The sequence below is a fragment of the Euprymna scolopes genome, chromosome 14 (genome assembly GCF_053919585.1).
Source record: "Euprymna scolopes isolate OS-2025 chromosome 14, ASM5391958v1, whole genome shotgun sequence".
Lineage (NCBI taxonomy): Eukaryota > Metazoa > Mollusca > Cephalopoda > Sepiida > Sepiolidae > Euprymna > Euprymna scolopes.
Window position 1 is genome coordinate 74,078,051 of NC_136495.1, and position 12,238 is coordinate 74,090,288.

The window sequence follows — 12,238 nt, forward strand, 5'->3', positions numbered from 1 at the left end:
AGGCTTGTAAAATATACAATAAATTTTTCAGGCTAATGCAATTTAACGAAACTATAAATAGGAAATTAATCATATGTGCATAAAAAAGATATTAAACAGTTAGTGAAAGTTTATAGGGATTCTAAATTGGATGTTGATTGGTTGTTTTTGTTTTACGACATATCGACCCTTTTCAGGTTATGTAATGCCAAATCCAGTGATTTTGAAGAAAAGTTTTTTTAGTAGTTTTCAAGTCTGTTTCTATTTATCCCATAGTTGGACCTGGGAGCAATGGCAATTAAAGGGTGGCTCCACGCTCCCCAAAGCCCGGATATAGTTTAAGGTCATATCCAGGACCCCTACAATTGGAACAGGCATTGACACCATATCCCTTTCGAATAAGAGAACTCGTGTCAAAGATTTCTTTTCAAAATATCAACAATAATCTAGCTGACATTTTGTATGGTTATTTGTCATGAGAAGGTAAAGCGAACTAAATGTTTCTGTTGATGCAGTTAGAGATTAACAGGGGTTAATAGGGGTTAATAGGGATTAGTATTTAATGCAAAAATAAGCACAACGTTATCCATATACAGACATCAATTTCAAATAAAGCATTCATTTTAAGTCCACGGGCTATAATTTTTGCCCTTTTTTAACAGGCTAAGAAAATGTAGTATATACGTATTTTTCTTATAAAAGTTCCGTCTGCTTTTCGAGGCGATAGAGAATATTTATTAAATTTCTACTGATGTCGAACTATGAAACGCAAATATAAGCAAGAAAGTGCTCAACATAAGGCTTTAAAAAATGGCGCTTATTCAGATTGGCACTAATAGCGGCAATTAAAAGTAAAGAAAATACAAAAAAAGTCTGTAAAATGTACGTACTCGTCATATAGGAAGATGTCATATTCCAAAAATTACGTAAATTGATCAAGTATTTTTTTTTAACTAAGAAAATCAAAATTTACGATTTTTAGCGATTTTACGATTAAACTGTATTGGACATAAGGCTGATTTTTTTTTTTACTTAAACACTTAGATTTGAGTTGTCTCCCCTTATTTATTTAATTAGATTTCATCACACCCGATGAAAACACTATGATTCGCTTAGTCGTAAAATTTGATTTTCTTCGAAAAATCAAACAAAAATTTGATCAAATGGCATAATGTTTGGAATATAATATATTCGTTCTGTAACGAGTACGTACATCATACAGACTTTTCTGGGGATTTTTTTTTTTTTTTTTTTCAGTTTCGAATGCCGCCAGTGCCATGCCTAATAAACACACACACACAAAAAAAGATATCAAATTATTTTCGAATGCCAAACATCGAAAAAAAAACAAACAAAAAAAAAACAATTTATTAATGTGATACGTCCTCGAATAATCATAATGCGATTATTAAGGTTTTGTCGAATAAATGAAAGTTGTGTTTGTCGTATAATGTTGGATGATGTATGCTAGCATGTCACTGATATCTTCAAAGTCACTCGCTTTGGGTGGAGACTGTTTTTGAAAAGCACCTTATCTCGACAGATAAAAGATAAGGTAGTTCGATTAATCAGGCAAATCCGTCGATAGGGGAAAAGAGATAGATAGATAGATAGATAGATAGATAGATAGATAGATAGATAGTGGGAGGGAGGGAGGGAGAAGTTGAAATAGAGAGAAAGAAGGGAGATAGAAATAGAATGAGAAAGGCGATAGAGAATATATATATATATATATATATATATATATATATATATATATATATATATATATAGAGAGAGAGAGAGAGAGAGAGAGAGAGAGAGAGCGATAGAAGGAGAATAGAGAAAAGAATCCGGCGATAGTGGGGAAAGAGATAAATAACTAGATAGAGAGAAAGGCAGAGAGAAAGGAGTAGAGAGAAGACAGAGAGGGGAGGACTGAGGAGTAGATGGAGAGAAAGATAGAGAGAAAAAAGAGGGAGAAATGATAGAGAGAAAGAGAGAGAGAAGAGTGAGAGATAAAGAAAGAGAAATAGAGGGAGAAAGTGAGTAAAGGGGGAGCGCGAGAAGAGAGAGAGAGCGAGAGAGAGAGAGAGAGAGAGAGAGAGAGAGAGAGAGAGAGAGAGACGTCGTAAGTGCTGGACGACGAGGAGTCAAAGTAAAGTTTAGCCGAGTTGATTCCTGTTTCATTCAATGAAAGGTCATGGATTGTTAGCTGTAAGAGTTGTCGCCTCTTTGGTGAATGAAAAATCGGTTATAGTCAGATAACGTACTTCATAATTCCAGCATGGTTGATACCGGAAGCGGTGAGAAAGCAGATCAAAAATAAGCAAGGGAACTGATGTTCCCTTGCAAATTTTTCTCTCTCATGCCTATATATATATCCTGTGCATACACTTATTTTTTTATTACGTTTTTTCCGATCGTTATTTTTTTTTTATTTAATAATCACTGAAAAGTTTTTTCGGTCTTATTTTTAATAAAAATTATTGAAATTGTTTTTGTTTTTTTGTTTTTTTTTATAAGAATTATCGAAAACACTTTTTGCGCTTTTTTTAAAAATTATTTATATATATATATTTATGTATTTATATATATATATATGTATATATTTATATATATATTTATGTATATATTTATATATATATATTTATGTATATATTTATATATATATATATTTATGTATATATTTATGTATATATTTATATATATATTTATGTATATATTATATATATTTATGTATATATTATATATATTTATATATATATTTATATATTTATATATATATATTTATATATATATTTATATATATATTTATATATATATTTATATATTTATATATATATATTTATATGTATATTTATATATATATATTTATATGTATATTTATATATATATATTTATATATATATATATTTATATATATATATTTATATATATATATTTATATATATATATATTTATATAGTAATTTATAAAATATATATGGCGATTAAGCTGCGTTTCATCCACTGTAATCGCTTAATCGCCATATATATTTTATAAATTACTAACTAGCTCTACCTACGTATTGAGCACTTTTGAAGTAAATACTTAAAGTTTACGCATAAATCTATACTTTCGTATATTAAATTTGTGTGAGTAAATGAAGTAGTTATATATTTATATATATATATTTATATATATATATTTATATATATATATTTATATATATATTTATATATAAATATATATATTTATATTTATATATATATATTTATATATATATATATTTATATATAAATATATATGTATATATTAATATATTTTTATATATTCATATATATATATATTTATATATATATATATATTTATATATTTATATTTATATATGTATATATATACACATAATTATATATATATGTGTATATATATATATTTATATGTGTGTGTGTGTGTGTGTGTGTGTGAGATGATGATGATGATGATGATGATGATGATGATGATGATGATGATGATGATGATGATGATGATGATGATGATGATGCTGCTGCTGCTGCTGCTACACTCTCCGTCTCTCTCTCCCAACTAAAAGTTTGTCTTTTTTTCTTGCAGGATCTGACCGCAATGATGAGGCAAACACTTACGTAACCACATCAAAAAATCAGAAGAAATTGGACAAGTCTCATGACTTTGGGGTTATTCAACTTGAATCTACGTCCTATCTCTAAATGGTTTGACATTTAAGCCTTTTAACTCTTGTAGAAATCCAGACAAATCCCATGACCTCATGAACTTCTAGAAAACACGCAATTAACATTTCAATAGTACAATTAATTTTCTTTTTTAATTGCGAATATACAAGACGATCAGTGGGGAGGGGGGGGCATCGTATGTTTTTATCTCAAATTTTTCCCAGAGATTTTCTTTTTAAATTCTTGTCACAAATGGTAAGCGGAGTGACGGGGGTTGTAGCGTTACAATCTGATTGCATTTAAAACCTTATAAATGCATGAATCAACTTTGTCCACATGAGTGCAATGTAACCTCAGTCACCCGATTCTCATTCTCTACCTAAAAGATGTATTGGTACGATGATACCATTTCGTCGGATGCCACATTATAGTCACCTTCTGTTGTATGAGAGGGCGATGAACCTGAGCCTAGAAGCGCTTGCTCATATGCCCACTCAAGTCGCAATGAGACTCGTCACCAAAGAGAATCAAATCTAATAACCCAAGGTTATTTTCAATCTTTTAGTAACTTAACAAAATGTTTCTCATTCTGCTTTATTTAATTTTTTTAAGGAGAGAGATTAAAGTGATCCTGGAGGATCTTCAAAACTGATGTTGTCGAAATGCCAGTTTCTTGTAGTGACTAATGGTGATTTTGTTTGCCTGCATTGAAAAAAAATAAATAAATACAATAATAATAATAATAATAAATGCTCCCGATCTTAGGTTGAGCATTTGGGAAGTGATATACAAATTACCATTAGCGTATGAAGCGATGCTCTTTGTGTAAACAAATTGAGCTTAGGTATTTTGGACAATGTCAAAACATTGTTTATTAACTGCCATATAGCGCAATGGTTAGAAGCTCCGACTGTCGTTTAGACGGTCGGGTTTCGATTCTGGCTTGAGGTAGTTGCTTGTCTAACCGCATTAATGAGCTGCGAAACAGTACAGTATGTGGATGACTATATATATATATATATATATATATATATATATATATATATATATATATATATATATATTTAAAAGAGTGTAGCCATAGGCGTGTCAGAGATTTCGTGAAAAATATTGAATAATTTAACTATAGGAAAAATGTAATTCAACCCCTAATATTTTTTTCAATTAAAGGAGCAGGGACCAAGGTTTCATTAAAAAAAAACAAAAAAAACGTGTTTTTTTTTTTTTAAGGTTTTAAACTTCAGACTTTACAGGTAAATTTCTAAAAAAAACACTACTTTTTTTGTTTTAAATTTGAATATATTATTTATTGATCTTTTATCTTCAATTTGTAATATATGACACTTTGGTAAGTAAATTAATTATTTACTTTTTAATAGACATTTCAAAATGGGGGGGGGCGTGAATTAATTCGACCCCCTATCTTTCCAAGCTTATAACTACTCGAAAAATGTAATTCAACCCCTAATTTTTTTTTTCAATTAAAGGAGCAAGGACCAAGGTTTCATTTTAAAAATGAAGAAATAAATAAATTAAAAAAAACGTGGTTAAAAAAAAAGGTTTTAAACTTCGGACTTTACAGGTAAATTTCTAAAAACACTACTTTTTTGTTTTAAATTTGAATATATTATTTATTGATCTTTTATCTTCAATTTGTAATATATAAAACCTTGGTGAGTAAATTAATTATTTACTTTTTAATAGACATTTCAAAATGGGAGGGGTGTGAATTAAAAAAAAAACTTTTGTCTAAAATATTATATTCGAATTATTGGAAAGAGCATAAAATTTCACATTGACCCTGAAAATATCGTAAAAATAGAATCAATAGAAAAATTTTGATAGATTTTTAAAGTTTAAAAATTGAAAAATACTGAACTCGTAAAATTCAATTAATTTCATTACTGTTTTTTAAAAAGTAAAAAAAATAATATTTCTATTACTTTTTATACAACTTTAATAGTTTATTTTGGAAGTATAATCCATAAAGAAAATAAACAACCCGCTGGGCCTCAAATTCTGTCCCATCCCTAAAAGCAATATAGCGGAACTAAAAAAGGACCTTAAAGAATTCGAACGGCAATTTAGACTAATAGAAACACTAGATAGCAAAGGAGACAGAGATGATTCTTTAGTAAAAAATAAATCAACATATTTTCCTAACAAACAGAACAGCACAAAAGAACTAAGTACCTACTTCGAAAATCTCTGGAACCTTAACCTCCAAAAAAAAAAAAAGACAAAACCACAAGCAACCTCACATACAAGCAAAACCAAGCACTCGAAAAGATCCGTAATAATAATGACATAATAATAATAAAAGAAGCAGACAAAGGCAGAGCCGTAGTAATCATGGACAAAACTTATTATGAAATAAAAATTACAGAATTACTAGATGACAAACACTACTATAAACCCATTAGTACCAACATAGATAACACCACCATCTCAAAAGTCACAAAACTTTGTACAACACACAACAAAATATTAAAAAAGAAAGAAAAGGACTTTTTCACGAATTTCATTACAAAGACTAACAACTTCTACGGACTTCCCAAAATACACAAATCTGACGTAATAAAACTTGCTATCGATACACAAAACTCAGAATATATTAGAACCCCAAACCCCTCTAGTGACCTTACATTAAGACCCATTGTAGCAGGACCAGCCTGTCCGACAAGTAGACTTATCAAATTAATAGACATCTTATTACAACCTTTCACTGATCAAGTTAAGAGCTACATAAAGGACGACATTCACTTTCTTACTACCTTACCACATACAGTAGAAAATAGGACACTATTTGTTACATTTGACGTTAACAGTTTATATAGTAATATACCCCATGAATTAGGAAAAGAAGCAATAACATTTTGGATCAACAGACATGCACAAACACTAGATCCTAGATTCTCAAAGCAATTCATTATCGATAGTATAGACATAATCCTAAATAATAATTCAACAATGGCAACTACATCCAAACACTAGGTACAGCAATGGGAACGAAAATGGCACCGACTACGCAACCCTTACATTAGCCTACATAGAAGAAACCTTATATGAAAAGATAGAACACAAATTTGGCCACATTTTGACCTTATATGAAAAAATTTGGCCACAGCACTAAAAAACTGTTTATAGAATCCTGGAAAAGATACCTTGATGACTGTTTCATCCTGTGGAAACCCACATGGGGAGACATCACAGACTTACACACCATACTCCAGAACCTACACCCCAAAATTAAATTCACCATAGAACAAAGCTCTACAGAATTACCCTTCTTAGATATACTGATAAAGATTAAAGACAATAACATTATCACAGGCATTTACCGCAAATCTACAGACACCCAACAATACCTACACTTTAAAATTCACCACCCTAAAAGCTGCATAAAAGCCATTCCCTACACCCTAGCACGTAGAATTTGCACCATAATCACGGATAAAAACCTTCGGACAATCCGACTCAAGGAACTACGAATAAATCTAAGAAAAAGAAAATACCCACCACAACTTATAGACAAAGGGATCCAACTTGCGATAAATATACCAGTAGAAGATTTGAGAACCTCTAAAGAACGAAACAAAGAACAAATCCTAACATACGTCTCCACACACAACACAAACAACCCAGAGCTTTTCACAGAGATAACGAAAAACCTCGTCCTACTTAACCAAAACAGCAAACTAAACAACTTCCTTAAAACAACAAAAATAATAAAATGAAACGCCAACCCAAAAACCTAAAACGCATTCTTACTTCATCCAAACTCAATCAAGACACAACAAAAGGAGTCACAAAATGCAACAAACAACGATGTGGAGTCTGCAACATAATATTAGAGGGAAACACATACACATTCACAAACCCCATACAAACATTCAAAATTAAAAAAAAAAAAAGAACTAGATTGCACCTCAAAAAACGTGGTCTATGTAATAAAATGTGCAGCATGCGATAAATCCTACATAGGCGCTACAAAAAACCTTAGTAATAGAGTAGCCCTACACCGATCCAACATCAAAATCGCGGAAAATAGACACCTGCATGTATCACAGCATATACACACATGCAGTGGGGCAGATTCGAGATAACGCCCATCTTCCAAACTGACAACTACTTCTACTTACTAATACAAGAAAAAAACTTCATAGCAAAGTTCCACCCCGCTTTGAACATCTCTCAATAATTCTACACATAAATAGGCAAAACACAAAATACACTTACACGCATGCATACTTAGGTAAATGTGCACCCTCACACACGAAACAAAACAAGCACAATAAAGCACACGCACACTATCACGGGCGCGCACATCCATATCCAGTATAATACCATTTCCCTAAACTAAACAAACAATTAGAAATTATACGTGTGTATGTGTATGTACATATGTGTGTATGTATATATATATGTGTTTATGCATATGTATACGTGTATGTGTGTGATTGTGTATATGTGTGTGTATATATATATACATATATCATCTGTTATCTATCCTCCATCTTGTTTGGGTGTGTACACGCATTTATATTTGGGTGACTGAATACATGTATGCATATGTGATTGGATTATGAAAGAAAGAAAACTTCAACCAATATATATATAAGATATTGGTGTATGAATATGTATGTGTCTGTGATTGTGGGTGCGTGTGTCCATATATATATATGGGTGGATGGATGTATACGCATCTGTATATGTATGTGTATGTATATATATATATATATATATATATATATATATATATATATGCATAATTATGGGTGAGTAAATGCATATATATGGGTGGGTAAATGTATTCGTGTGTGTATATGTGTATATGGATGTATGCGTATGTGTGAGCCCCTGCATATGTCTCTCTCTATATATGCATGTTCCTATATGGTTGAATATTATAGAAAACTGATCACAGATAATGATAGAAGATGTATCGAGACACAGGAATGAGTATGTTTGATCTGGCATAATGATGATTTATTAAAATTGTGGGGTCTGCGTATGCGCCTCGTCTACAAAGTATGGAAATAAAAAATTTAAAAATTTAAAAAAAAACGTTTACAAGTGTTTTTGGTATATATGTACATAATAATACTTTGATAAGTATGTTTTAACTTAAATAGGGATGGTATAATAAAATTGTGGGGTCTGCGTTCGCGCCTGCCCCCCATAGAATGGAAATAGGCACAAACTTTAATAAAGACTTTTCATATCTATCTGCGTAAGTATACTTTGATAATTATGTTTCAGTTTGAAGAAATATGGTATAATAAAATTATAGGGTGTTCATTCGCGCCTGACCTCCATAGAATGTAAATATGTCACAAAGTTTAACAAGGTTTTTTAATATAGATCCACACAATATTGTGATAAGTGTTTCAGTGTGAACAGGTATGGTATAATAAATGATGGGGTTTATCTATTTTATTTTTACTTTCATCATATTTTGCTTTGGTTTTGATACCCCCAAATTCGAAGCTATCTCTTTACAACCCTTCCTTTTCATAACCTATCATACTTTCATAAATCAGAGTCCATTTTCTGTAGGCTGTTTTTGAACCCAGTCAACGACGAGTACTTTTGCTAGTATATATATATATATATATATATATATATATATATATATATATAATTATAAAACTCAAATGAACTTGTAATGAGTGTTGTAACCACACATCCGGTTTACGACTTCCGGTTGCGCATGTGTACATAAACATGAATCAATAACAGCGTAAACAAATAAACACAAATTGCTACTTTTGCAGAATTTGACCTGCGGACTGAAATATTAGCGTTATTATTTAGAAATTATTATTTAACATGGGAAGGGTGGGGATGTTTTGCAACTATTCTGTATTAGAATTATACTGTGGTAATTTTCTTACAAATAAATCAACTTTGGCCCGTTGACAACTATAAGAGCATTTTACAACGGCGATTTACCCACGTTCTTACATTTTTTTTTAAATTTATTCTCCATTTTTTAATACACCTTTCTTAAAAACATTCATACATTTTCTTCTACACTACCAACATTAATAAATAACCCCGAAAATGTTTTTTTTACAAATAAATAATCAACACAATAAAACGTATTGTTTTACTGTGTACGTTTTCAGCGTCCCAATTGTTTCGTTTTTCATGTTTAAATTATCTAAATAAACAGTTGTTAATACTTTCTGCTTTTTTTACATCGTTCATTTCCACATTGTCTTAATTAGTTTTATTGACCTTATTATTAACATAAATTAAATATTTGACCCAATGGGTTATGAATGTTTGTTTAAAATAAATGAAAAAAGTTACATTTTATTTTCATTTTCTATTTAAAAAGCCATTCTCTACATGGAGAGGGTGGTTTTTAACTATTCTGTACTTTCAACTAACAATTTCATTTAAAAAAGATATATCAAAATTTGAATTTAACTTGAAGTATTACGGTACTTGTTCAGTGCATTTTTACCTATAAGTATGGCAAACCACTTATAATTCAATAGCTGTAAGTTTTATTTTTTCAAAAATAAACAGTTATAAACAGAACGACTCGTAGAAATCTTTCTATATTCTTTTTTCATTTTAATATGCTTTCATAGAAATGTTTCTGTTATGCCACAAAAACTATTTTCTTTACGTCACAAGTGTCACGCTCATTAATTCCATAGCTAATATAACATACTGATCCAACGGGTCACGGGTAGTCTAGTATATATATATATATATATATATATATATATATATGCTAGCTGTACCCGGCCACGCGTTGCTGTGGCTCAGTTTCCTCAAGAAAAATTGCATTTTGTTCGTTTATTTACTTTTATTATTTTTTCCAATTTTTTTAATCAATAAAAGTTGTTATTCCCCCCCCCCAAAAAAAAGATTAATTTTTTACCATAAATTGTTAGGTGAAAGTTTTTTTTTTCAAGAAAACTTGCACTTTTTTTTTAAAAGAAATTTTGCAGTAAACGTTTCTCTTTGAAAACGGAATTTTTATTATAAAAAGAACAGATGAATGCTTTACATGAACACTGTAAATAGGTGACAGTAGAGAAAAGTTTGGTTCTTTTTTTGAAGAGAATGTACAAATTATTTTTTTTAACAGATGTTTGGAAAATAAACAGAAAAATACTTCCATCATTAATTATGCAAAAAAAAATAAATAAATAAAATGTTGATTTAGTGTTTCAACATTATGCTTATAAATTATGATAAAACTTGCTGAGTATGCGCTGTTTTACGGTTGTTGTAAAAATGGAACGGAAACTTAAATTTCGCTCCGTTTTAATCTTTCTTAATTTTTTAATTGTGCCCCCAACCGAATATAATCAAAGCATTAATATTCAATAATTCTACTTTATGTATATAAAACACAAAATATTTAAAAAAAAAAAAAAAAAAAAAGTTAATAACGAAAGCGAAATAATTCCAATTTTTAAATGAAAAAGTCAGTTTGGTATATCTTTTTGTTATTTTTTACATAAGTCCAGCTTACCATTCACATTGGAAATGTCGACATTTATAGGTTGCCGGGTACGTTTACAACGAATAAACACTCCAATCTACCCATGTTAAGAACGGCTTTCAGAATAGACACCCCTAACCTTGTGAGCATACCAGAAAAGCTATAAAAGTTGACGTGCCGAATGTGAACGATGAGTTGGACGTAATGTAAAAATGTACCGAATTTAAAAGGGAACGAAATTCAAATTTCCGTTCCATTTTTACAACAACCGTAAAGCAGAGCATTCTATGCAAATTTTTACCTAACTTACTGTATTAATGCTTTTTTTTTCTTAAAAAAATATATATATTTAGGTTTGGCTATAAATTCCTAAACTCATTTCACCCTAAATAATTTAGGTGACTGAAATAGGGATCTAACTGAATCTTTAATTTCCTGAATAGTATGCGAGAAATTCATTTTTCTTCGAGTTATATCGAATTCATTAATATCGACTTTAGGGGCTTTTTTCGGAATGTTCCTGTAAAAATTATTTTTTATTGTTACAAATTACGATGCTTTATTTATATAAAAAACGCAAAAATAAATTCTTGCGTTTTTTATTTATTACTGAAAACAATAACTTTAGTAAAGGTATTTTTTGTTGAAACAAAATAAAACATTTTCATTAAGAGTTAAGTAAAAATAATTAGTTCATTATATTCTGCGATCATTATTTGATAAATACTGCAATTTTCATTAAAATTGGTTAATTTCCTGATTTTTGGTGAATTTTTAAGTAAAGGGAGGGGTCAAAATGTTTATACACTTTGAGCGTCGGCATTCATTTTGTCTGTACCTACCATTTTTCGATGAATATTTGATAGTAAAGCGACCACGTGTGATTAATTTAAATTAAATTTCAATCACATGATTACATTATAAATAATCATGTGATTAAACCCATTGAAAATTTACCGATATTGTAAACACATTCTGTGTAGTGGCGAGACCAAAATATAGCAAAATAACCCGCGAGATCAGGAGAAAAAAATCTCCAGAAAATCGCTAGATTTTTAACTTTTATCGTCTGAAATTTTCAAAAATCGCTAATTCACCCCCCCCCACCACCAAAACCTCCATATTTTCACTTCCT

General features: G+C 30.0%; 1 long non-coding RNA gene across 1 annotated transcript in view; it reads left to right on the forward strand.

The window, feature by feature from the left end:
• The window catches only part of LOC145293365 (uncharacterized), a 22,658-nt gene extending 18,300 nt beyond the window's left edge, over positions 1-4,358 (forward strand). The window contains exon 3 of the long non-coding RNA XR_013869724.1: positions 3,553-4,358. This is a non-coding gene — a long non-coding RNA (uncharacterized LOC145293365). The remainder of the gene's footprint in view (positions 1-3,552) is intronic.
• Positions 4,359-12,238: the final 7,880 nt, after the last annotated feature.